Source organism: Eptesicus fuscus, chromosome 3, assembly GCF_027574615.1.
Source record: "Eptesicus fuscus isolate TK198812 chromosome 3, DD_ASM_mEF_20220401, whole genome shotgun sequence".
Classification (NCBI taxonomy): domain Eukaryota; kingdom Metazoa; phylum Chordata; class Mammalia; order Chiroptera; family Vespertilionidae; genus Eptesicus; species Eptesicus fuscus.
Genome location: NC_072475.1, coordinates 101086199 through 101112345, shown reverse-complemented (window position 1 = coordinate 101112345; position 26147 = coordinate 101086199). Strand labels below are relative to the sequence as shown.

At 40.8% G+C, this 26147-nt stretch overlaps 2 pseudogenes; both read right to left on the bottom strand.

Annotated features, from left to right (window-relative positions):
- Positions 1–1844: 1844 nt before the first annotated feature.
- LOC103295818 (alcohol dehydrogenase class-3-like) lies at positions 1845–2977 on the bottom strand (annotated as a pseudogene).
- A 5345-nt stretch (positions 2978–8322) lies between these two features.
- Positions 8323–9153, bottom strand: LOC103295804 (phospholipid scramblase 3-like; annotated as a pseudogene).
- Between the last annotated feature and the right edge of the window lie 16994 nt (positions 9154–26147).

The window sequence follows — 26147 nt, the reverse complement described above, 5'->3', positions numbered from 1 at the left end:
GATTTTAGCATCTATGTTCATCAGGGATATTGGCCTATAATTCTCTTTCTTTGCAGTGTCTTTATCTGGTTTTGGAATTAGGATAATTCTGGCCTCATAGAAAGAGCTTGGAAGTGTTCCTTTCTCTTGAATATTTTTGGAATAGCTTGAGGAGGATGGGTGTTAGTTCTTCTTTGAATGTTTGATAAAATTCTCTTGTGAAGCCATCCAGACCAGGGCTTTTATTTGCTGAAGTTTTTTTTGTTTGTTTGTTTGTTTTATGTTTTGTTTTGTTTTTTGTTACTGCTTCAATTTTATTGGTAGTTATCAGCCTATTCAGGTTTTCTGATCCTTCCTGATTGAGTTTTGGGAGATTGTGTTTTTCTAAGAATAAGTCCTTTTTTTCAAGGTTGTCCAGTTTGTTCGAATAGAGTTGTTCTTTTATGATCCTGTGTATCTCTGTGGGGTCAGTTGTTACTTCACCTCTTTCATTTTTGATTTTGTTTTTTTGGGTCCTCTCTCTCTGTTTCTTAGTGAGTCTGGCAAGAGGTGCATCAATCAAAGTACTTTTTCTTACAGACAACAATGAAGGAAATTGTAGTAGGAATGACAACAATATTTTTCTTGTGTCAGTTTTCTTGTACCCCAGTTTTCACAGGATAATATGAAGAGATTTAGGGAATACTTGCACATTTGATGGATTACTTTATAGAAGAGGAACTTTGTGCTTATACTCAACAATAAGTGTGCTTATCCTTTGCTCCAGAGAGAGAGAAAGTATCTATAATTTCAAAGGTTATAAGCAAACCTATGAGGGATGGGCTATTTAGTATTTTCAAGGCTGTACCCTATACAAACACCTTGAAAAGGTATTCTGAAACAAACAATATCAGTGCCTCTATTCTTTGATATGATGCAGAAACATGAGAAACATGGAGAACAATCTTCCAATAAAACCCATTAAACCCTTGTCATAAAAATGACAAGGATTTAAACTTTTCTACTGAGGATCTTTTTTTCTTTTTTGCAATTCACAAAAAAAAACTTCATACAACAAAAGGTAATTTATACTGGATTGTTTATATTTGTTTTCCACAATTGATCTATCCTTGTTTCTTCATCTTTTTAACACATAGAGAACATCACATTTTCCTTAGTGGATAACCAGGCTTTGTGCTTTGAAATATATCTGCAGTAATAACTGAAGTTTTCTTTGTTGAAGAAAGACTCCTCTATTTGCGTCATAAACTGTGTGATATTTTATATTAGGACTTATATCAGCAGTGCTCAGTTTGTTTGCTTTATAAATTCAAATTGTCTTTTCTTCCTATTCAATAATGTTCCATATAAATAACAATCTTAAAATATATTTAATCTAATCATTAATGATTTGGAAGTTGATAGAGACCATGGAAGTCTGATATTATTAACTATTTTAATGGAAGCTTATGTTTTATCAGATATTTAAGATATGGATAAATAGAAAAAGTGTTGCAAATAATGACTTGCTGTCCAAAGCCAAAGAGAAATAAGGCAAGACTTAAAGTTAAGCAAATAGGAACACTGATGAGATAGCATTCACCATCTTTTTTTCCCCCCAGAAATTATTTTTATTCTGTTAAAAATTCCTTAAGGAGCTAGCAATAATTCATGAGAAGAAAAGTCCAGAAAACAGATTTATTACTATTTATTAGCTTTGTCCTTGATTAGATGTATTAATTATACAGAAAACATTATTCCCTAGAGTGGTTTACCGAACATCTAAGAGGCTTCGAACTTGTAAGAGCTTCTCCCAGCTTGTCTGACTGCTCCAATGAGCTCACATGACTCAGTTATAAGAATGGACACATTTTCTTTTTTTTAATTTAAAACTTCACAACAGCCCAGATGCTCTTTCCTGCGTGCAGCAGTTCAAAGGCTGTGTTAATTTCATCAAAAGAAAGATTGTGGGTCACAAATTCATCAACTTTTATCTTTTTGGACGTATAATCAGACACCAACTTTGGGACACTTTCTACACTCTTCCATCCGCCAACGGCGGTGTCTTTCCACGTGCCTCCTGTGAGGAGCTGGAAGGGCGGAGGGGCGATCCCTTCACCTGCAGCAGCAGCGACTCCTACCATCATGCTGACGCCCCAGCCTTTGTGGCAGGCCTCCAGCGTGGCCCTCATGGCCCTCACATTACCAACACACTCAAAGGACTATCTACTCCCCCATCGGTCCTCTCAACGAGCGCTTCCTGGATGGGTTTACTGAAGTCCTGGGGGCTGATACATCCACAGGCTCCAAACTCCTTGGCCCTTGCAAATTTATCTTTATTAATAATATCCACACCAATGATCTGGAAATCACCAGCCACCTTACAGCCCATGATAACCGCCAATCCAACTCCTCCTAGGCCAAAGAGGGCACAAGTAGAGCCAGGCTCCACTGGGCAGTGTTCCCAGCAGCACCATAGCCAGGGGAAATGCCACAACTCAGGAGGCAGACTTCATCCAAAGGTGCTAAAGGATCAATTTTAGCAACAGAGATGTCAGCCACAGCTGTGTATTCAGAGAACGTGCTGGTTGGTTCCCACGTGATGTAAAATTGTCTTTTCTTTGCAAGTAAAGCTGCTAGTGCCATCTGGCATTAATCCTTTCCCTTGAATGACTCTTACCTTCTGGCAAAGGTTTGTTTTAGGATTTAGCCAAAATCTGCATTCTCCACATTGAGGGATGTAAAGTGGGATGACAGTATCACCTGATTTCAGCTTAGTAACTCCTACACCAACACTTTCCACAATTCCAGCACCTCCGTGTCCCAAGATCACAGGAAAACTCCCTTCAGGAGCAGCCCCACTCGGTATAGGCGTCAGAGTGGCACACTGCAGTGGCAATAATCTTAATTCCAACTTCATGAGCCTTTTGGGGGGTGCCACCTCTACCTCCTCTATGGAGACAGGCTTTTCAGCCTCTCAGGCAACTGCTGCCTTGCACTGGATCACCTGGTTCGCCATGCCCTCCGGTGCGGGTCAGCACGGGTGGGCATCCGGGGATGGCTGCACAGTCGGGACGTGGGCCTCACTATCTTTTTTTGTTGTTTAATTTTATATGAATTTATTTATGAAAATAAATCACATTATTGTTATCAGAAGAAGCCTGTATTCTTATCTTAGTCCCCTTATAATAAGACCGAAGGAGATGATTAAGGCATATAAGGATGTGTCCTAAAAATATGAATGAAATGGTATATATTTTAATCTTATTATTTTATTATAAATCAATAACCATAACATTTTTTGTTATTGCTTGGGACTTTCAATTTTACCAAGCATATTTACAAGAATTTTTCCTCAATCCTTACGATAAAATGATATATGTAGTATGAGTTCTCTTTGATAGATAAAGAAATGAGGCATTGACATTTTATATAATTGTACTAATATCACATGTGGCTGAATAGCAGTCATGGGATTCATCCCTATGTAATTTGAGGGAGAAAAAAGAGAGTAATATATAAATCACGGTATATATGTCAAGAGCCCTGAATTTTGGCTTTTTATGGTAATGGTAAATAATTGCCTACCTTCATAACTTTTGCACATTACTTTCCCAAAAGATAACTTGAAAATAGAATTATTTTCCTATTCTTAATTTTACCCAGTTGAAGGTCAATATAGTACTCTCACAGAATATAACACATAGGGAACTAGCAGACTTTTGAGACTTTTGGCTCAAGTGGTTCACCAACTAGATTGAACATCAGAATCACCTGATGAATTCTAAAGTGTATTGGGCCTGCCCTTTGGATACTTTGATTCACTGTACACTGAATGGGGCTCTTAAATATTAATCTTTATTTTCTTTTTTTTAACTCCATTAGGATTCTGATGTAGAAGTTACCTTCCTCAATGTAACACATTTATGAATTGTCTCTGTTACATGCCTCCACATTATAATCTTTTGGGTTTTTTAGTATATAAACTAGGAACACCAATATTTCACAGACTTATGTTTCTATATTATGTCTTTATTGTTTGCCATGTTGTTATAAATATACATACATACATACCACCTCATGGGCATGTAGGAAGAGCTCATTTACCTAGCATTAGCTATGTTATTTTGATTAAATTACTTAACTTATAAGTCTATCAGTTTCTTCAGTTTTTAAGGGGGGTACTGCTAGCAATCTCACAGGTTTGTTGTGAAATCTGATTCAGACATGTAATCAAAGTACTTGGGATATAGCTTATGTTCAATAAATTTTAATAATAATTATATAATGCTATATCTATATTTTATCAAAAACACCATATTAGTAATCAGATACAAAGTGTTAAAATAATGTATTTTAAAAATTTATTATATCTCATTTGCAATCATTATGCTGAACTTATATGGATATACTATATTTGTCAATCTAGTAAATTGAAGTATTTCATTACCTGTAGGCTAATTTTTCTCCTAAAGTTAAGAGTGTGTATTAATCTCTTAAACTATATTGATAAATTATCCAATGTCTGTAGAATTAAAGATATGGCTAAGCTTTCATCTTGAGAGAAAACTACCTCCTCAGGTTGTTGAAGTAGATATTAGCATTTTCAGTGAGGCAGGTTAGGCACACGTCTTATTCCTATTTGTATTTTTCCATTCCTCTGCTTTCTCTCTTTGCTTGTGCTCATTCTAATGTGTTCTTTGTTTTATTTGGGTAAGAATCCTAGCTAACGGTTAGATGAAATTTTTGATAAAAACAATTTGAAAACCTTTTTTCTCATATCTGGAATAATTATATGGAGTTGTTTATAAGATTCCAGTTTAATGTTTAATTCCCTATCCAAATTTTGATTCAAATGAGTTGAACTGGTTTATTTAGTATACTAGAGGCCTGGTTCATGAATCTGTGCATGGGTGGGGTCCCTCTGGGTGGTCTGAAGGGATTGGGCCAAAACCGGAGGTCCAATGCTGCCTGCAGCTCCTACCTGATGATCCCTCACTCTCATCCCGGCTCCACTGCGTCTGCTGCCGGCTCACTCCCAATCAGTCCTGATCGGGAGAGGCTCAGTCCACCACAACAGCACTTGCCAGCCATGAGCCCTGCATCTGGTGCCCTCCCAAGGTGAGTGGCCTGCGGGATTGGGCCAAAACTGGCTCTCCAACATCCCCCAAGGGTCCCGGATTGCAAGAGGGCACAGGTCAGGCTGAGGGACCCCACCAGTGCACAATCAGGGCCGGGGAGAGACTGCAGGAGGGTTCTAGGGCATGTCCAGCCCATCTCATGCAGTCCCAATCTGTAGGGCCCCAGCAGCAAGCTAATGTACTGGTCAGAGCATATGCCCCCTGGTGGTCAGTACATGTCATAGCGAGCAGTTGAGTGGCCTTAGCATATCATTAGCATATAACACTTTGGTTGAACAGTGGACCAGTCACTTAGCATATTAGGCTTTTATTATACAGGATTACTTATGACTATCACCTTATTAAATGACTTTTTAAAAAGTGGACTTGAAAACTTGGGTCTTTCTCTTGTGTTCATAAATAATTGCTGAAGCGGCCTTTATGTGTAACATATACTGTGGATTGCAAAGACAGTGACTTTGGTCCTTTATTAGGCTGAGTTTTACTACTGAGTTTCCCATAAATATGTTATAAATAAACTGTGCTTCTCATGTGCTTCAACCTGATTCTAGGCTGCTCTCTAGTTTGTCTGCCAGAGATCGCTATAACTAAATAATTATGAATTATATTACCCCATTGTTACAAGGCACATGTGGCTTTCAACAAGAGGTTATACAAGAAAGCTGTAGAACAACTTGGCAAATATAAAACAATATTTGAATTCAAAAGCATGCCTTTTCCTCTCCTGAAATACAATTCTTAACAGTCACTGTCAGCATGTGGTTATCTGTTGGACCTTGCACATTTTACATGGATTTATATAAATGCACATAAATACAAGCCAGGTTAAAAAAAAATGCACTAGACCTTTATTATAAAAGATTGCTTTGGATCCCTGTTTCATGCAGATGTTATAGGCAGGAATATCTTGGTATGATATTTCTATCATCTCAGTAACTAAATTTCCTTGCAGATGCTGAGAGAGGAATAGTCTTATGTCATGTTTCATGGTTTTGTATAGTTACAAGAACAGTACTTTAGGTGCTAATCAGGAGTGAGCAAATACATTTTTTAAAAGAAATGAGAAACTTGAAAGAATTAAGAAAACAATATTTACATGTTAATATATCATTGCTTGTATGTGGGTTAGAAAATAGTTGCAGTAAAATCAGTAGAAAGATTCCTGGAACCTGCCTAAAGAATTTAAAAACTACATTGCACATTCAGCCATACCCACTACATTATCTAACATTTTTCATATTTACTGGACCTCCATTCTTTACCTTAGTTAAATTAACACAGATATCAAAGGGTGTTTGCAGATAATAAAGATTATCCCTTTCATTTTGTTAATGGAAGGGAGAGTGTCCTGCCTCTCAGACTGTGAAGCGGGGGTAGATTTCTTGTAATATACCAAGGAAAGGAATTATCTGACACTCACATGGGAAGATGAGATACAATAGAAGGCTTTAGATCCATGGAATCACACCCTTTGGTTTCCAAAGTTCCATTTCCCTTTGTCCTACCATGGAAGAAGTGTAGCTGGGGCTTCAATAAAGCTAAAATCAGACACAAAGTCCAAAGTTTTCTTTCCAAGTTGGAGCTGGGTCCAGTCCAGCATCAGCCTAGCTTAGCTTGTGTTTCCCTGCTGCAGTACAATAATCCATTGCCTGTGGGTCCGCATGGCCATGGGCTATAGAGGTGAATGCAAGGAAACCAAGAGAGATTCAAGAGCACAAGAGAGATCACTCCTTTGTTTAGGAGATTATGTGTTTCCAAATTTCCACATGCTTGCAGTAGACATGCCCATTCTGGTCAATTATTTCTGATCTCAGGTGTGACTGACAGACAAGTACCTTCCCTATGTCACCCCAAATTTACTGGGCATGCATCTATCTTTCCTTTGTTGGATCCCTTCCACAGTGTTTTGCAGGAAATAAGCTCGTGGTTCCCTGAGGTGTGCAAAGTTGCAGCTTCCTGGTGAAACTGCTTAAATGATATGCCTATAATGTCTGGCCTTCCCTTTGCTCCTGTCCTATTTTTAATAACTAGAGGCCTGGTGCACAAAATTCATGTACTCAGGGTGGGGGGAATCCCTCCACTTGGCCTGTACCCTCTCACAGTCTGGGACCCCTCAGGGGATGTCTGCCCATGGGAACGGGCCTAAGCCAGCAGTTGGAAATCCCTCTCGCAGTCCGGGACCCCTCGCTCCTTACTGCCCGCCTGCTCGCTGCTCCTTACCACTTGGCTCACTGTTACTTAGCGCTGCCACAGAGGCAGGAGAGGATCCCACCACCAACACTGCACTTGCCAGCCGTGAGCCCTATCTTTCTGTGTAGTTGTCTGTGGGCCAACTGCTCTCTTCCTTCTCACTTAGGGTGAGCAGCATGTGAGAGCAGAGCGTGCTGTCGTGGAATGCAGAGGGCTGCCCAGAGCTGAGGGGAGTGGCTGGGCCCATGGGGTAAGAGGTGGACACAGAGGATGCTATCTCACCCAATTGTGGGGCAGGTTGGCTGGCCTTCATCTGCCTGACCCCACCCAGGAAGGGACTGAGCAGGGTGTTTTTTTGTCCAAAACGTTACAAAGTTTATATGAATATAATATACAAAGATGCAACCTCCTTTGTAGGAACAGGGAAGGAAGGGGTGGTTAAGTAAGGCACACGGAGCTGCAGCAAGCACCAGCTGTGTGTGTGGCGGGCTAAGGGGGAGAGGAGGTTGGCACTGGGGCCGAGGCCTAGAGCCATTGCTGAGGAAGTAGGGATCCCTTCTGAGTGCCACGTTCTGAGGCTGAACTAATTGGTCAAGCTGAGGCAGAGGTGGGTGGCCATATCAGCCATCTTTGGTGCTGTTTACCCTTTCCCACCCCAGCTCTGTTGTAAAACCCCAGAGCCCTGGATTCGAAAGGCCCCATCCAGAGCAGAGGCCCTGGAAGGGGGTGAGAGGAAGTGAGTAGGGCAGGTTTGAAAGCCGATATGCCTGTGTGCTGAGGGATGGCCGGAGACAGTGGTGAGAGGTAGCAGGGGAAGGGCTCTCAGACATACCCTTCTGTGGGGGCCACAGGTGAAGGAGGCCAGGGGAGTAGGGTAGGGATGGGGCACCATGGCCCCAGCCTCTTAGGCATCCCTGTCTGTCCTCTGCAGTGTACATGGAGGAAAGGGGCTGCCTCTGAGGAGGGGCCAGGCTAGGCCAGGTGACCTTCTTGAGTTCTGGCTGAGGTGATGGTCCTCACCCAGAGATGCCATCTAACTGGTGATGGCAGAGGGCCCAGTGCCTGCTCGCTTCTCGAAGAACATGTAGTCAATGAGGAATGTGGCTCCCAGCAGTACAGCCTTCACTCTCACGTCCAGATCCAGTGGGAACTGCAAGCCAAAGTCATCTGCATCCTTGAGGGCTTCTTTGAGCAGCCCTCCCCACAACACACACTGCTTACTAATGCGGCCCACACTGCGGGACTCATCCGGAGTCTTCACCTCAAAGTTGGTGTCTGCCACAGCCACAGGTCCAGCAGGGCCCCACCACTCGCAGTATCATATGGCGATCGACATCTTGAATGGAGAACTTGGGGAGGAAGGGATGCCAGGTCTGCAGCACATGGCCAATGGTGGTGCCTGGTGGCAACTGTACTTCCATCTCTCATCCCCCGGGGTCCACCAGATGGACGCAAAGGGGCTGGCGGGCCCCACAGCACAGACGTGCACAGCAGTTGCTCTCTTTAGCCGCTGCCCCAGGGGCTGTCCAGCCCTTGAGAGCAGTTCATACTGGTTACTTGTCTCCCAGCTTAGGAGCATTTCCACTCGCACAACCCTTGGGTGAATCAGGATCTGATCAATCGGCACCAAGAATTCAAGGTCAGAAGGCACCTCAGGCAGTGGCAAGAGAGGGGCAGCAGGCCCCAGGACACAGGGGCCAGGTGAGGGGAAGAGAGCGAAGCCGGGAACAGGGGCAGGCACATGGTTGGGCACTGGTGCCCATCTGGGCCCAGGATGCTGCACCTGCTCTGGGTACCCATCAGTCACAGGGTAGGGAGGAAGGGGCGAAGGGTTGTAGCCTGTGGGGGGCAAGTATCCTGCCATAAGAAAGGGATGAAGGTTCAAGGGTTGTCGCTATACCAGAAGCTTAGTTCTGGAAGTGGAGGCAAGCTCAGGGACAGCCTCACAGACACAGAGACAGACACAAGATGAACAGGCAAATGCAGAGAGGCGGCTGTGCCAGGCATCTGCCCAGGGTCTCTCAGGTGGCGCCTCTGACTCGGGGAGAAACCTAAAGTGTCAGCAAGCAGGGAAGAGTACCTGGGACCCTGGATTCCCCTGGGGTTTTCAGAACTGCCCCCTCCCTTTCTTCTCCCATTCTCCACGGAGGCGGCTGTTGGCAGATGGCAGGACAGATGGAGCTGCGATCAGACCAATGGCCCAACCTCCAGGGAGGTTCCCTGACCCCTCTGCATCCCCTGCTCACCTGAAGCCTCTAAAATAGTCAAGGTGCCCGGTGTTCGAAGGCTCCCAAGAGCTCATGGAGGTGGGCCCTTGGTAATAGATTTTTGTTTTTTCACTATATTCCTTTTGTATGCCGTGATCACACTTCATCCGGAGCAGGGTGAGCGGGGTCCCGGCTCGAGTGACCTGGAGGAAGCACGGGGAGAGCAGTCAGTCACCGCTGGTCGCCCCTGGCACTGCTGGTGGTATCCTTTCTTCCTTGTGGAGCGTCTAGGGAGGGGAAGCAGCCGCAGTGCCCGAGGCCGAGTTCCAGGAGGCTGGCAGTGCTGTCAGGATTGTGCCAGTGGGGCTGGTCCATTGGTGCCTGGCCTGTCCTCTGGAGATTGAACCTGCAGCATTACTAAGGGAGCCAGTCCCCAGTTCCGCCCTGCCTCTACCACTGATTGATGGGAGTCTGAGGGCTGGGAGGAGGGACCAAGAGGTCTGCCTTCCAGCGGGTCACCAGACACCGCTGCCACCGATTGATCAGCTCCCGCTCCCTCAGCTCTGTAGCCTGCTGTTTGGTCATCCCATCTGGTCGTTTAGGTCATGCCGGCACCTGGCTTTTTATATATTAGGATTAACTAATTACAATGGTATCATTTTCATTCATGAAATGTCTATATCAAACATGGAAATAAAAACCAAAAAGATGGTCTATATCTCTTCTGTGTTTTCCAACCAGTTTTAGAAGAGCACCGAATTGCATTTATTTGATGGCTTCAGGTAGAGTTCTTCTAAGAGACTGTATTTTCTTAGAAGTTAGAGAACTCTCAAACAAACTTCTAATTAACACCTAAATTCTTACTTTTAGGCGAGACAGAGACTTTCTTTGCATAACAATGTCTGGGACATTTGCAAATCTCAGCTTGCTTCACATTTTTCAGGGGTTGCAGTTCTTGGGACCAGAAATGCATGTGAAAGCAAATTTATTACAGTCACAGAGGAGGAACAGTTAAACTAAAAATGATCTCTGATTGAGAATAGCAACATTAGATGTCTGACATCTGTTTCTCTACTTGTTTTAAAACTCAACATAGATGAAGCATTTTAAATCATAATGAATAAGCATACTCTCTATTCAAGACATATGATTATAAAAAATTCAGTAGCTTCATTTTACAAGTAACTAATTTTTAAATAGAGAACCATTATAATACTTAACAAAAACTGAGCAGTTCATATATGTTAAGATATGCTTTTAAATATTTTGAATCCCAGCTGTTTCTTTTTTCTGTTCTTTGTAAGAATATGCCCAAAATTCTGGATAAATTCACATAACATTTTCATAAATTAAAAAAAACACATTTGAGGGATGCTTTTATACAATTTGAAACAATAACTTCTACTTTTGCTGAAGTATTTCCTTACCAAAATAATTATTTTGATACTGTACTTTTGATTCATTAGAACTTCATTATGCTTTTACAAATTATTATTCAAATGCTAACAGTAAAGATAGTCATTACTATTTATGATTATTTAGAGCTCTCAGTTGCTTATTATGATTGTACAATAAATTATTACTGCTTTGTTTGTGGGTAGTTATATATAAAACCAGTAATGTATTAAACCCTAAGTTCCATTCTAATATGAAGTGAAAAAAATAATCTGAAAATTATACATTTTTAGTGGCACCAATCACTGTCACACATTCGAGGCATATGATATTTTTAGAGAAGTCTTAAGAAATGTAATAAATTATGAAGGAAAATTGTTTTCTTCATATGGGAAAACTGCTGGATGTAATTAGGAGAAAGGAGTCCTCTCAGCAGAGATATCTCTTTACATGTCTGATATCTGCCATGGATTTCTCATGAGATTTTTGGTAGATTATTAAACTATGATGTGCCTTCATTTAAAATAATTTTATAAATTTAGCTTTCCTATTTTTCAGAGTTGATAGGATCAAATGAGGTGTTTTGTTAGACATTTGAATGTGCTATACTAACTGTGCATGTGTGTGTGAGTGCATAATAGGCTGTATGTTTGCTGGTGATGTTACAGTATTTGACTACTCTCTGGCTAAGAATGTGATGTGGTTTCTAACTTATTTAAGTAAATTACCATACTTTGGGTATTGAAATTATAACTAATAACTATTTTGGTCTTTTAAAAATGTGGCAATATACTAGGTACATAATATTAATTATGAATAGATAATAAAGAGCATTAAATTAGCACAAGCAGGTTATATATAAGTTACATTGCCTGATAAAAGCTAATATTTTAATAATATTTGCTATTAGTATATGATTTAATTATTAAGTCAATGCTATGGAATAGGTACCAATAATCCTCATTTTCAGCTAGGGCAGCTGAGGCTTGGAAGGTCTTAAGGAAGTTGTCTGAGATCAAATTGTGAATATTAGAGGCCTGGTGCATGAATTCATGCATGGGTATGGTCCGGCCAGCCTGGCCAGGGGGAGAGGATATGGGCGGTTGGTCGGCCTGCTCGTCGAACTCCTGGTCGAGAGGACAATTTGCATATTAGCCTTTTATTATATAGGATATACACTGAGTGGCCAGATTATTATGCGTTCAGAGATCATAATAATCTGGCCACTCAGTGTATATCTAAACCTGATCACTTGTTAGAAATCACATGCTTCATTGTTATATTCTATATTTAATTAACAATAATTTTAAGAACCTAAATCCTTAAGAATAAATTTAACAAAAATGACTGAAAAATTATGTGAAATGGAAACAAATGGAGATTTAAATAGTCATGGATTAGAAGAATCAATATTGTTAAATGCATATTCTCCATAAATTGGTATATGAGTTGAACAAAATACCGATCAAAATCCCCGTTGGAGTTTTTAAAGTAATGGATAACCTTATTCTAAAATTTACATGAAAAAGCAATTTTTAAAGTAAAGAAGCATTTGGAAGACCTGCACTACCTGATTTCAAGAATTCTATTAAAGCTACAGCAGTAGGAATGTGAAGGAGATCAATGCAACAGATGGAGAGTTCAGAATTAGACCTATGCATATCTAGTCAATTGATTTTGACCAAGGCACCAAATCAATTCAATGAGCAAAAGCCTTTTTAACAGTTGGTACTAAATAAAGTAAATATCCATATAAAAATATGAAGTTTGATTGTACCTCACCCTTTTTGCAAAAAATAACTTCCAATTGGCCATGGATATAATCTAAAAGCTAGTGTCACAAAGCTTCTAGAAGAAAACACAGAAATCTATACATATCACCTTGGGGTAGACAAAGATTTCTTGATTGAGTTGAAAGATTACTAACCATAAAAGAAAACAATGATAAATAGGAGTTTATTAAAACTTTAAGTTTGTTCTCATCTAAACAATATGTAAAAAGGTAAGCTACATATTATGGAAAAATATTAGCAATACATATATTTGATAAAGCACTCGTTCAAAACACATAAAACTCCTATAAATCCTTTTCTTTTAATTAAAAGGGTGAACAGCCCAATTAGAAAAAAAGGTTAAAAAATTTGAGCATGCATTTCATAAGTGAGGTATAAAATGGCCAACAAATGTATGGAAAATTGCTCAATCATGAGGACAATGAAAATTAAAGCCACAATGACATCCATTTTTTATCTGCTGACAATAAGGTAGAGAGGGTATAGAACAACTGGGAAGCTCATACATTGCTGACAGGAAGTCTAAAAAGTGTATCTGCTTTGGAGGACTGTTTGCAATCTTTTATAAATCAAGTTTATATTTACCTTATGACCAGGTGATTCTATCTGTAGGTAGTAACTTATTTATGATAGCTGCTAACTGGAAACAACCCAAATATCTGTCAATAGGAAAATGAGCAAGTTGTAGAATACTGCTTAGCAATCCAAAATACATTAATTCCTAAAATATGCAACAACATATATGAATCCCCAAAACATAATGTTAAGCAAAATATAGCAGAATCAAAAGAAGACGTATTGTATGATTTATATGAATTCCAAAAACAGACAAAAGAAATATATGGTAATACAAATCTGAATTATTAGTGCTTCAGGAGTGATGAGAATGACCAGAAGGTTGCAAAAATGAAATTCTCTGGAGTGATGAAAAATTTCTTCATTTTATGCATGATAGCTACATGTGTACAATTGGCAACACTCATTGAATAAAACATTCATTAACTGAAGTTAAATAGTTTTTATTCATATATGGCATAGTTGCGATTAAAAAACTCTCAATGAGATCTATCTAAAAATTCAACTAGAATTAATGAGCAAATTTATCAAGGTTGCAGGATATAAGATCAATAAACAAATGTAATTCTATTTATATAATCAAACAATATATAAGTAGAAAATATAAATATTAAAAATGCAATTTGAATAAATTAAAAACATCTATTAGAAACAAATTGTACATGAATCATAACCAAATTTTAAAAAATACATAGAATTAAAATACATAGAAGTAAAATGTAAACAATGGAAACAATCATGTTTCCTCACATATTTTAGTTGGTTATTTGATGAAATAACCCTTTATAGTTTATTTTACCAAAGTTCTGTAAATTCAATGTTTAGGATGAAAAGTGTTTTTCTTCTATAGCTGTAAGATTTCCTAAGGCTTATGTCAAAGCTCTGCAAATGGATTGTACAATAGCCCACCTCTCCTAGAGGTTAGTTATATATAACTACACTCTTCCCTCTACTAGTAGGCATCTGCTTTGTCTACCCAAGAGTCTCCTCCTTACTTGGGGTTTTGCACTGCCATAACTCTGGAAATTTTCTTTCTTCTTCCCACTCCAAAAAGACACTGTCTTCTAGACTAAGTCTCTTCTTACTTGGTATCTTATTCTTCCAGGTAATAAATTGTAGTAACCTGAAACTCTTCAATCTGTTCTACCTGTTTAATCCTGTGAATATCTAAGGAATTTGTTTTTTTCTTCTATTCTAGTTTCCCATGTTTTATTCTTTCATTATAGTACTTATGTCAATCCTATATAATAAAGATATAATATGCAAATTAACCCTCACGCCCTCACAAGATGGCTGCCTATGACAAGGCCAGCAGGGGGATTAGTGAGGGATGACCAAATGACTGAACAAGCAGGCTGTGTGGGGTGACCAGGCTGGCAGGGCCTGTGAGGGGCGACCAGGCTGGTAGAGGGGGGCAGTTGGGGATGACCAAGCTGGCAGGGGGGCAGTAAGAGGTGACCAGGCTGGCAGGAGGGGCACTTAGGGATGACCAGGCTGGCAGGGGGGGCATTTAGGGGCAACCAGGCCGGCAGGGGGGAGTGCAGTTTGGGGCGACCAGGCTGGCAGGGGGGGCAGTTGGGTGCGATTAAGCTGGCAAGGGGGCAGTGAAGGGTGACTAGGGCAGGGGGGCACTGTTAGGGGCAACTAGGCCAGCAGAGGAGGGCAGTTGGGGGCAACCAGGCCGGCAGGGGGTCAGTAAGGGGTGACCAGGCTGGCAGGAGGGGCAGTTAGGAGCGACCAGGTTGGCAGGGAGGGGGCAGTTGGGGGCAACCTGTCCAGCAGCAGGGGGCAGTTAGGGGTGATGAGGCCGGCACACAGAGGCAGTGAGAGGCAATCAGGCAGGCAGGCAAGTGAGCGATTAGGAGCCAGCGGTCAAGGATTGTGCGATGGATGTCCAACTGCTGGTTTAGGCCCAGCAGTAGGACATCCCCCAAGGGGTCCCGGATTTGGAGAGGGTGCAGGCTGGGCTGAGGGGAATGCCCCCCCCCATGCACACATTTTGTGCACTGGGCCTCTAGTACTAACATAATATTCAGACTCACTCTCTCAATAAAATATAGCTTCTAAAAGGTAGGGGACAAGTTCTTAATTCATCTTTGCCATAGAAATTATATTAAGTATATGTTTATATGCCTAATTATATTATAAATAGAACATATTATGATAATCATCTATTCCAACTGAAAAAAAAATAAGTTACTTAGCTTTCCTTTAGATTCAAATTATAATTATCTGGAAAGAGACAACAGAGGAACCTACAATGAGTAATTACGTTTGTCCAATATATATTCCTCAAAATCATGAAACTGTTAGATTCAGACAATAGGCTTTAGCATTTGCAGTTTATTTGAAGATGAAAGTTGTTGCTTTCTAAATATTGGATGAGCCCTTTTAGCTAGCAATAATGCTTTAAAATTGAAAGAAAGTTTCATCTGAGATGTAATAAGGAATGAGTTTCATTTGTGCAAGGGTGTTTCTTACTATGAATTACCAGCACCTATTATGTTGTCTTCCATTAGGTGTTTCATATTATTATGGTCCTATAATAGCAAATACAAGTAAAGCTAAAAACATATGGTTGTTTATTTTATAGCATCAAATGCTTTCTGAAGCTTTATACTGTTCACACACATAACCCTCTTCTTGATATGCACAATGGTAAGATGCACATGAATGCCTTACTCTTAGATTTCTCAGGGTCACATCACTTCGTCCTAAGCATAGTTTATGTCATAAGAAAGATATTTCCCCCATTATTTACTGTTCTTTGATATTCATGTTTCCTTTGATAATCCTCATTGGTAACCATCTTCTTCCTTTATTTTCCAACTACTTTTATTTTTGGAGGGAGTGTCTAATAAAGTAATTAGTTTTGCCTTGATAATAAATACTTTTATGACATAGTTGTGAATAAAATACATGCTTTTCAATTGCTCATCTGACTTTATTCAGAATACTTAAAAGCCACTAAAGTATATTTTAAGAGAATGATGTGAAAAATAATGTTCAATATCATTTTTCAAACTTTAATTTTTTCTAACTATAGATAAATCCTGGAAGATAGCCACTTTTAATTTCCTTTCAGGTTAGTTTATTAATAACAACCATTTATTGAGCATGCAATCTATGCCAGCATTGCTTCAAGCATTTATGTTTATTATCTTATTCAAGTTTCAAAACAATCATATGAGGCAAGTGTTTTTATGCCACTCTAAAAATGAGGAAACTGAGATATCAAGTTTGTACTGACTGAGGTAGCCACGTCTAAAATTAAACTCAGTTCTGAATGACTTAATGACACTCCTCAACCATCTTCCTTAATATCTCTATAATAAACAGTTAGGGTGTAACAACCGATCATGACCAAAGGCTGGGTTGCCATGGTGACCCAGCGCTGACTACTGCGGCTGCAGGCCCTGCAGCCCAGTGACCCAGCAGTGACTGCTGAGGGGGCTTTGAATCAGGCCCGGAAAAGAGACCTGAAGAGAGAAGCAGGGGCTGATTTGTAGCCTTCTTGGCAGCTTTTGACCAGCACTTGCCTCTCTCTTTCCCTCCGAGCCTGGCCAGCAGCCCTGCCTCCATTTCTCTTCCAGCCTCCACCGGGGCTGCTGATCAGCCCTGCCTTTCTGATCAGGCCCTGTTGATAGGCCCAGAGATGCTGACTGGCATAGAAACTGGCCAATCAGAACCAAATCTGGGTCAACTGTGGAGGCAGTGGCTGCCTAAGAGACAGAGCTTTTGATGCTGATTGGCATAGAAACTGACCAATCAGAACCAAATCTGGGTCAACTGTGAGGAGCCAATGGCTGCCTAGGAGGTGGAGCTTTTGATGCTGACTGTCATGGAAACTGACCAACCAGAAACAAATCTGGGTCAACTGTATGGGGGCAGTGGCTGCCTAGGAGACAGAGCTTTTGACACTGACTGGCATAGAAACTGACCAATTAGAACCAAATTGGCAAACAGAGAAGGGCAGTTGGGGGCAACCATGCTGGCAGGGGAGGACAGTTGGGGGCGAGATCAGGCCAGCAGGGGTGGGCAGTTGGGGGCAACCAGGCTGGCAGAGGAGGGCAGTTAGGGGTGAGATCAGGCCAGCAAGGGAGGGCAGTTAGGGGTGATCAGGCAGGAAGGCAGGTGAGCGGTTAGGAGCCAGTGGTCGCAGATTGTGAGAGGGATGTCCGACTGCCAATTTAGGCCAGATCCCGATTGGGCCTAAACCGGCAGTCGGACATCCCCCAAGGGGTCCCCAATTGGAGAGGGTGCAGGCTGGGCTGAGGGAACCGCCCCCTCTGTGCACGAATTTTGTGCACCAGGCCACTAGTTGTTATATATAATGAGACTTTTTCTATAAAATATCATCAACACACTGATAAAGATACATTGGCATATTAATGCTAGTAAGTCCTTAAAATCTCCACCTTTCAAAAAGAAATATATTGAGAAGCCAGTATATTATAAACAGAAGGATCTCTATCTAAAATTATGACTTTATATGCAGTCTGAAGTTGGTCTAGAAACATGTTACATATAGTAAGCTCCACTTTCAATTTCATGAAACTGCAAAGCATGCTGCTCATAAATCTATGGCTCTCAATGTTTGATTGAGTTGGTTGAAAAGTTTGCTATGGTTAATCCTCACTTCTGACCAGCATAGTTTGGTATGAAGTTGCATGTGTGTAACTGGGATGGTGCTTGCACATTCTGTCAGTCACACAGGAACTACTTAGATTCCAGATGAGAAGCTGATCAAGAATACTTCTGAAATTGACCCAACCATATGATTGGCCATGACTAGAATCCTCTCCATTTTTTGGGCTTAATAACACAGGGGTGGAGCAAAAATAGGTTTACAGTTTTGAGATGTGAAACTGAGTTTATTTTTATATTATTAATTATTCATTAATTATCATATTTCCCATAGGAACATCTGTAAACTTACTTTTGCCCACCCTGTATTGACCCAAATAGATAAAACATAAATGGTCCCTTTCTTCATTCCACCAATGTGTATTCCTACTCCCCACATTGAAATCATGATTATTTTTAGTTGTTCTATTTTAGATGTGGGGGTGCCCTTGCCTCTAAACATAAAGAAAGGGAGAAAGAAAAATATTAAGGAGTCCTGGATAAAATATTTGACTTTGGATTTGAAAAAGTCTGCTAAGCACTATATGTGTAGGAATATTAAAAATTTCTATAACAAAAGAGTATTTAACAAACTTTTAAACAAACATTTCCTAATGAGGAAGGGGCAGCAAATTCTAATTGTTTGTCAATATCATTTGTTCCATTTCCCTTTACTTAGGGATTTTTTTCAAGTTGGCATTGTACTCAGCTTAAGCGCGCAACTTCTTAAACATTTTTAAACTAGGCATAGTCACATGATCCAGTTCTGGCAAACAAGATACAGGTTGATGTCACTTGGTGAGCCTTTGTGCAAAAGTTTTGTTGTTGTTTTTTTATTTATCTTTATTGCTGAAAGTATTACAGATATCCCCTTTGTTTGTTCTTCCATTGATCCCCTCCACTCAACCTGCCCCTCCCAGGTCTTCACCACTCTATTGTCTGTGTCAATGGGCTATGCATATCCTAATATATAAAAACCCTGGATCCTAATTCTGGTAATGACTGAGGCTTGACCAAATGAAGTCAGTCCTGCAGTTGAGGGGGCTGTGAATCAGGGCCAGAGAGAGGCCTGAAGAGAGAAGCAGGGACTGATCCATTGCCTCTGTGGCAGCTTTTGATCAGCACTTGCTTCTCTCTTTCTCTCCCAGTCTGGCCAGCAGCCGTGCCTCCATTTCTCTCCAGGCCTCCACGGGGGATGCTGATCAGCCTGCTTTTCTGATCAAGTCCTGTTGATAAACTCAGAGACGCTGACTGGCATAGGAACTAACCAATCAGAACCAAATGTGGGTGCTGTGAAGAACAAATGGCTGCCAAGGAGGCGGAGCTTCTGATGCTGACTGGCATAGAAACCGACCAATCAATCAGAACCAAATCTGGGTGTTGTGGGGAACCAATGGCTGCATAGGAGGTGGAGCTTTTAACACTGACTGGCATAGAAACTGACCAATCAATACCAAATTGGCCAGCAGAGGAGGGCAGTTGGGGGAAAGATCAGGCCAACAGGGGAGGGCCGTTAGGGGTGAGATCAGTCCTGCAGGGGAGGGCCATTGGGGGCGAGATCAGGCCAGCAGGGGAGGGCAGTTGGGGGCAACAAGGGCATCAGGGGAGGGCAGTAAGGGGCAATCAGGCAGGCAGGCAGAGGCAGTTAGGGGCAACCAGGCCAGCATGGGAGGGCAGTTAGGGGTGATCAGGTTGGCAGGCAGAGGCAGTTAGGGGCGATCAGGCAGGCAGGTGAGCAGTTTGGAGCCAGCAGTCCCAGATTGTGAGAGGGATGTCCGACTGCCGGTTTAGGCCCAATCCCTGTGGGATTGGCAGTCGGACATCTCCCAAGGGGTCTCCAATTGGAGAGGGTGCAGGCTGGGCTGAGGGAACCCCCCCTCCATGCACGAATTTAGGTGCACTGAGCCTCTAGTCTATATATATAAAAGCTTAACATGCAAATCGACCAGACAGTGGAACGACCGACTGCTATGATGTGCACTGACCACCAAGGGGAAGACGCTCAACACAGGAACTGCCCCCAATCAATCCCTCAAATTTCTCAATACCTCCCCCTAGCCGGCAGGCTTTGATCGCCTGATGGGGAATGGGAAACCAGCGGTCGGTGATGGCAGATGCAAGCGGTGCCAGACCTAGGCAGGTGCGAGCAGGGCCCTGATCACCCCACTGGGTGCCCCACATACAGAGAGTGACCAGAGGCGGTGGGGGGCAGGGCCAGCTGCGGCAGCCGGGGAAGATTAGCCCTGATCACAGGCCAGGCCTAGGGACCCTACCCACGCACGAATTTCGTGTGCCAGGCCTCTAGTATGCATATAAGTTCCCTGGTTAATCTCTCCCCACCCACTCCACCCACCCCTACCTTACCTCTGAAATTCATCAGTCTGTTCCATAGTTCTATGTTTCTGGATCTATTTTGTTCATCAGTTTTTGTTCATTAGATTACATGAATGAGCAAGATCATGCAATACTTATATTTCTCTGACTGGCTTATTTCACTTAGCATAATAATCGCTTCTATGCTGTCTCAATGGCTAAGAGTTCTTTCTTTTTTACAGCTGCATAGTATCCCATGGTGTAAATGTACCACAGCTTTTGTATCCATTTATCTGCTGATGGGCACTTGGGATGTTTTAAAATCTTAGCTATTGTAAATTGCGCTTTTATGAACATAGGGGTGCATATATTTCTGATTGGTGTTTCTGGTTTCTTAGGATATATTTCTGGAAGTGGGATCAGTGGGTCAAATGGCAGTTTCACTTTAATTTTTGAGTAAAGCTTTTGAAAGAGAAAGAGCTGGCTAAAATCTGCTTTCTGCTGTTTGCCCTTGTGTGTTGTCCCTTTCCTCTGCAATGCTTGGAAATAGAGCAACCATCTTGTGAGCATGAGGATAAGTACTGAACTCTGTGGAGAGTGAGGTTAAAAGAAAAAAGGAGCCATTGTGATGACATCGGGAAGCTCCTATATCAGGTCCAAACTGCTTCCTCTAAGACTCACTGAGGATATGTTTTTATTGATTTTTAGAGATAAAGGAAGGGAGGGGGAGAGAGACATCAATGTGAGAGAGAAACATCAATCGATTGCCTCTCATAGGCACCCCAATCAAGAATTGAACCGCAACTTTTTGTTGTGCAGGATTTCACTCCAACCAACTGGGCCACCTGGCCAGAGACACAACTCTTTTTATCTTGAGGGGGCAAAAAAAGTCCTCTCTGGTTAAGTCAATATAGTACAGGTGACCCATCTCAACAGAAATAAGGAAACAATAACACTTTTTTTCATATGCTGTATTGATATGTTTAAAACAACGTATTGTTTTAATAAATTCTAAAATTAATCTTGATAAAGGAGCCTCAAAGACTGTAAATAGAAGTGAGCCCTGACAATGCACTTGAGTGATATGCAATATCACCCAGCCAACACAATGTGATTTGCTATCTTGAGTGTGGTGGGTGAGCAGCACTCCTTACAGAAGATTTCCAAAGGCCTTTTGGGTGCCACGTGTGCTTTTCCAGTTTTAAGATTTTCCAGTATTGAGCACAGTTTCAGTGAGGCATTGATGAGTAAATAACAGAATTTACTATTCATCCCAATGTAGCCATGGCTGTACCTAAGTGTTTTCTATTCATGGAGATCTAAACTGTTCTACAGGTGAGAAAATTTTCATTGTATTTGTATCTGGAAATGCAAGTAGATATATAATACAATTGCAAATCAAAGATGTGGATAAAGTGGGTGAAAAAGGGAGGCAGAATGTATTTTCTTTAGGAAGCAACATTTTTTAAAATTGCCTATGATCATAATTTTGGAAAAAATACATCAAAATTAATAATTACTTAAGATCACTTAATTAATTAAACATTTTAATTCAATCTCTAATCTCATATCAAAAATATAGTAAGAGAAATGCATAACTTTTGTATACCTAACATAAAAGGATCCTAATTCCTAAATTAATATTTCTGTAAGAAATTTAGCATTCTATCTCAAAATTCAAAACAAATACAAAGTAAGTATATATGCTAATATAAGTAAACTGTCTTTATATGGAAAGGCTGACAATTCATAATATTTAAAAAAGAGTGAAATGGACAAAAATACTTAGTGTTAGAATTATTTCTACAACTTAAAAAACTTAGTGTTAGAATTATTACTGCTTAGTGTAGACATTTTATTTATTTATTCATTTATTTATTTATTTATTTTTATTTTTTATTGATTTCAGAGTGGAAGGGAAAGGGAGAGAGAGAAACATCAATGATGAGAGAGAATCATTGATTAGCTGAATTCTGCATGCCCCCTATTGGAGATCAAGCCCGACACCTGGGCATGTGCCCTTGACTGGAATGGAACCTGAGAGCCCTCAGTCTGCAGGCTGGCACTCTATCCACCCAGCCAAATTGGTAAAGCCATGTGATCATTTTAAATTACTCTTCACTATTTGCTAAAAATCAAAGATATTTATTCTCATTTAATGTATTAGATTATCTTATATTTGTAAAATTACAAAATAAGTTAAATGCCTTAATAAGCACATTGTATAAGAAAGTAAATATTATAGACACCTTATTTTATTGATTATAAGGTTTCTTTTGGTAGTTTAAACCGTATTTTATTAATTAGAAGTCAAGAGGTCCATGTATCACTAACCAGCTGTGTTAGCTTTGGTAAGGTGAATAACCTCTCTAGATTTCAGTTTTCTAGTTTGTAAAGGATGGTGCATGTGTTCAATGTATTGCTTTGAGCATATTCCACATCTAAAACTTTGTGATTGTTACCCAAGAATAATAGTTTGAAGAAATGATGGACATCATTTATGGAGTCTGATCCATAATCCCTGTGAAACGTGGGGCTTGGGGGTACAGACTTCTTCTCATAGGCTCCTGTCCGACAACAATGAAGAATAAATTTGTGGACTAACAAATTTATTTAATAAAAATGTAGACATTTATTGGAAGCATATAAAAACTCCATCTGGGCAAGGGTATCCCCAAAGGGGATCCTCTGGGGAGGGGCCCCCAAATGGGAAAAGCCTATTCTCTCTCTCTAATGGGAAAAATAAAAAATCCTGCCTCATGTCCCTTTGTCTCCAGTTTATATATGCTGCAGTTCTTTGTTGGAACCTGACCCTTTCTAATTGGACCTTTCATTAATTTAGGGCCCTCATGCTCTCCTCATTGGTTATTTTGTTACATAGTATCAGTTTCAAAGGCCAAAGCCCACCTGGTGCCCCCCTCTTCCTCTCTCCCCTTATCATTCCTCTATTTCTGTGAAAATATGTTTCCTTTTTCCCATTATCCTATGATTTTTCTTTATCCTCTGTGAGTGTATCTCTTCTTCATCTCTTATCCTGTGGCATTTTTCTATCCTTTGTACAAGTAAAATAAGCATTTTGGCATCTCCAAGATGCTCAGGTCAGCGCTGCTTTTGATCTACCTTATAATTGCTTTGATTGCTCAGGCCAGAGATACCCCTGCCCTTCACATATGCATTTCTCCCCCATGAACACTCTTTATTCCCTAAGACTCCCTAAACCTGTCTATTTTATCTCTAAGATTCCTTTCATCCGAAACAGCAAAATCCAGTGCTTATGATTTTTCTTTCTTTTTTTAAATATTATTTTTATTGTTGAATGATTTTTCTTTCTTTTCAGTTGTTGCTAGCAAGAGATTTTAGTATGCAACCAGACTGGGGTAGTTCCCTTTCAACCACCCTAGTCTTCCTTCTCTTTTGCCTGAGGGCTGATTCTGTTAACACTTTTAACTGATATTTATTGTGCCAGTCACTCTTTTGTATGCTGATGATTTCTTGCCCTTCTCCAGATTACAGTATAAGGCAGATAAGAAGATGACACATTAGCTCCCTTTATTTAGTTGTTTCTTCTTTTAAAAATCCAAAATTTGAATAGAAATTACACTAAATAATCTATTTGGCCTTGGGTTGAATATATGCTTGCAATCTGTGTGATCTGTCTCATTCTGATTGAATGATATAAATAGGTGAAGAAATAGTATAAATGGGTAGCACTTGGTAAAATCTCTATAGCCGCTTTCCCTTTTGTCTCCCCTGCAAGCTCACAAGTGTGCATGCACACACACACACACACACACACACACACACAATCAGGATCATGGTCTCCTTTAAATTTTTGCTTCTACTGCTTGACCTCATCTTGAACTCCTAACACAAATCTTGCCATTTAGCACAACAGAGACTATAATAAAGTGGTAGATGAATTAGCCTAAATCTATCACTACTAATAAAAAACAATTCAAAAATTAAGATGCTTAACACTTTAAACCAGAATGGGTAGCACTTGGTAAAGGTACTATAACAGCATATTCATCATTCATTATAATCATCAACATCATCATAAGGTGCTTAAGTATTACTAAAGATAAAGTAAGGACAAGTAATTGTAATTTCACATAATGCTGCAAATATGTTTTGCTCCTAGTTTCCAGCACTCTGATGATGTTTAGGTAACTATAATAGATAATGTTCATTACATGATCTTTCTCTTATGTTTGGTACATTTGCTTGTAAAAAGAACTAACCCTTATGACTAACAGAAAATCACTTTGTTTTAATAATACAAATATTTTCTTAATAAAACTCCTTAGGTAGTCAATATTAATCAAAAGCTCAGAATGATTTCTAATTAGCACATCAACAGTACATGTGTTAGGGATGCTTTTAAAGTGCTTAAGGGATTTTAAAACACTTTATTCTTTATTATAGTAGAAACTAGAGGCCCGATGCACAAAATTCATGCAAGAGTAGGCCTTCCTTCTCCCCGCTGCCAGCACCGGCTTCCCTCTGGCACTGGGGACCCAGGCTTCCCTATGGCTGCCAGCAGGCACCCAGGACTGGGCTTTCCTTGTAGCCCCAGCTTCATCTGGAAGGTTGTCCTGAATGATGGCCAGAAGGATGTTCGGTCTAACTAGCATATTATGCTTTTATTATTATAGATATTTTCTTCTGACACTTCATTTAAATTTCTTAGCCCAAGACATCATTGTCTTTCATATGGACTGTGCCCTTAACCTTCTAACTTATATTCCTACCTCAGTCACATAAAGCTGAAACAGTAACTTTTTAATAATATATATCAAATCAGATCCCACCTCAGACTAAATCCCTCCAGTAGCTTCACATACACTAAAATAAAATTCAAGTTTTGATCCCTGCTAAGATTTTTCTGAATCAATTTTTACTATTGCTTCAAGCTTTATCTCTCATTAGGTCTTTCCATTTACCATGTCCTCTGCCCAAAATACTACTTTTGATGACTTTGTTTTGGCCTCATATAGTTTCAATTGAATTGACATCTCAGAAACTCCTTCTCTGACTTCTCAATCTAAAGTATGACCTAATTCAACCAATAAATCTCCACCACGTTTCCCTATTTTTACTTTATTTGTAGCATTCATTTCTTTCTGAGATACTTTTTCATCGATTAGTTAATTGTTTACAATATGTCTCTCTACACTAGATATGAGCTTCATGAAAACAAGTGCTTCTTGTTCAAAGCTGTATTCCTAAAAATGAATAATTCCTGTCAAATAATAGTGTCAATATATATGTACTAGTATGTATGTTTATGTTAGTTAAATTGCAAAGTAGTTGTTAGGGGATCCTTTCTTCATCACACATTTCCTGACTAACTTATAAGACTACTAGAGGCCTGGTGCACGAAATTCGTGCACGGAGGGAGGGGTGTCCCTCAGCCCAGCCTGCACCCTCTCCAATCTGAGACCCCTCAAGGGATGTCCGACTGACCGTTTAGGCCTGATTCCAGTAGGATCAGGCCTAAACGGGCAGTCAGACATCCCTTTCACAATCTGGGATCAGGCCTCAATGGGCAGTCGGACATCCCTCTCACAATCCAGGACTGCTGGCTCCCAACTGCTCGCCTGCCTGCCTTCCTGATTGCCCCTAACCACTTCTGCCTGCCAGCCTGATCACCCCCTAACCACTCCCCTGCCAGCCTGATTCATGCCTAACTGCTCCCTTGCCAGCCTGTTTGCCCCTAACTGCCGTCCCCTACAGGCCTGGTCACCCCTAACTGCCCTCCTCTGCAGGCCTGGTCATGCCTAACTGCCTTCCCCTGCAGGCCTGGGTCCCCCCCAACTTCCCTTCTCTGCTGACCTGGTCACCCCTAACTGCCCACCCCTGCAGGCTTGATCACTCCCAACTGCCCTCCATTGCAGTCCTGGTCCCTCCCAACTGCCCTCCCCTGCTGGCCATCTTGTGGTGGCCAT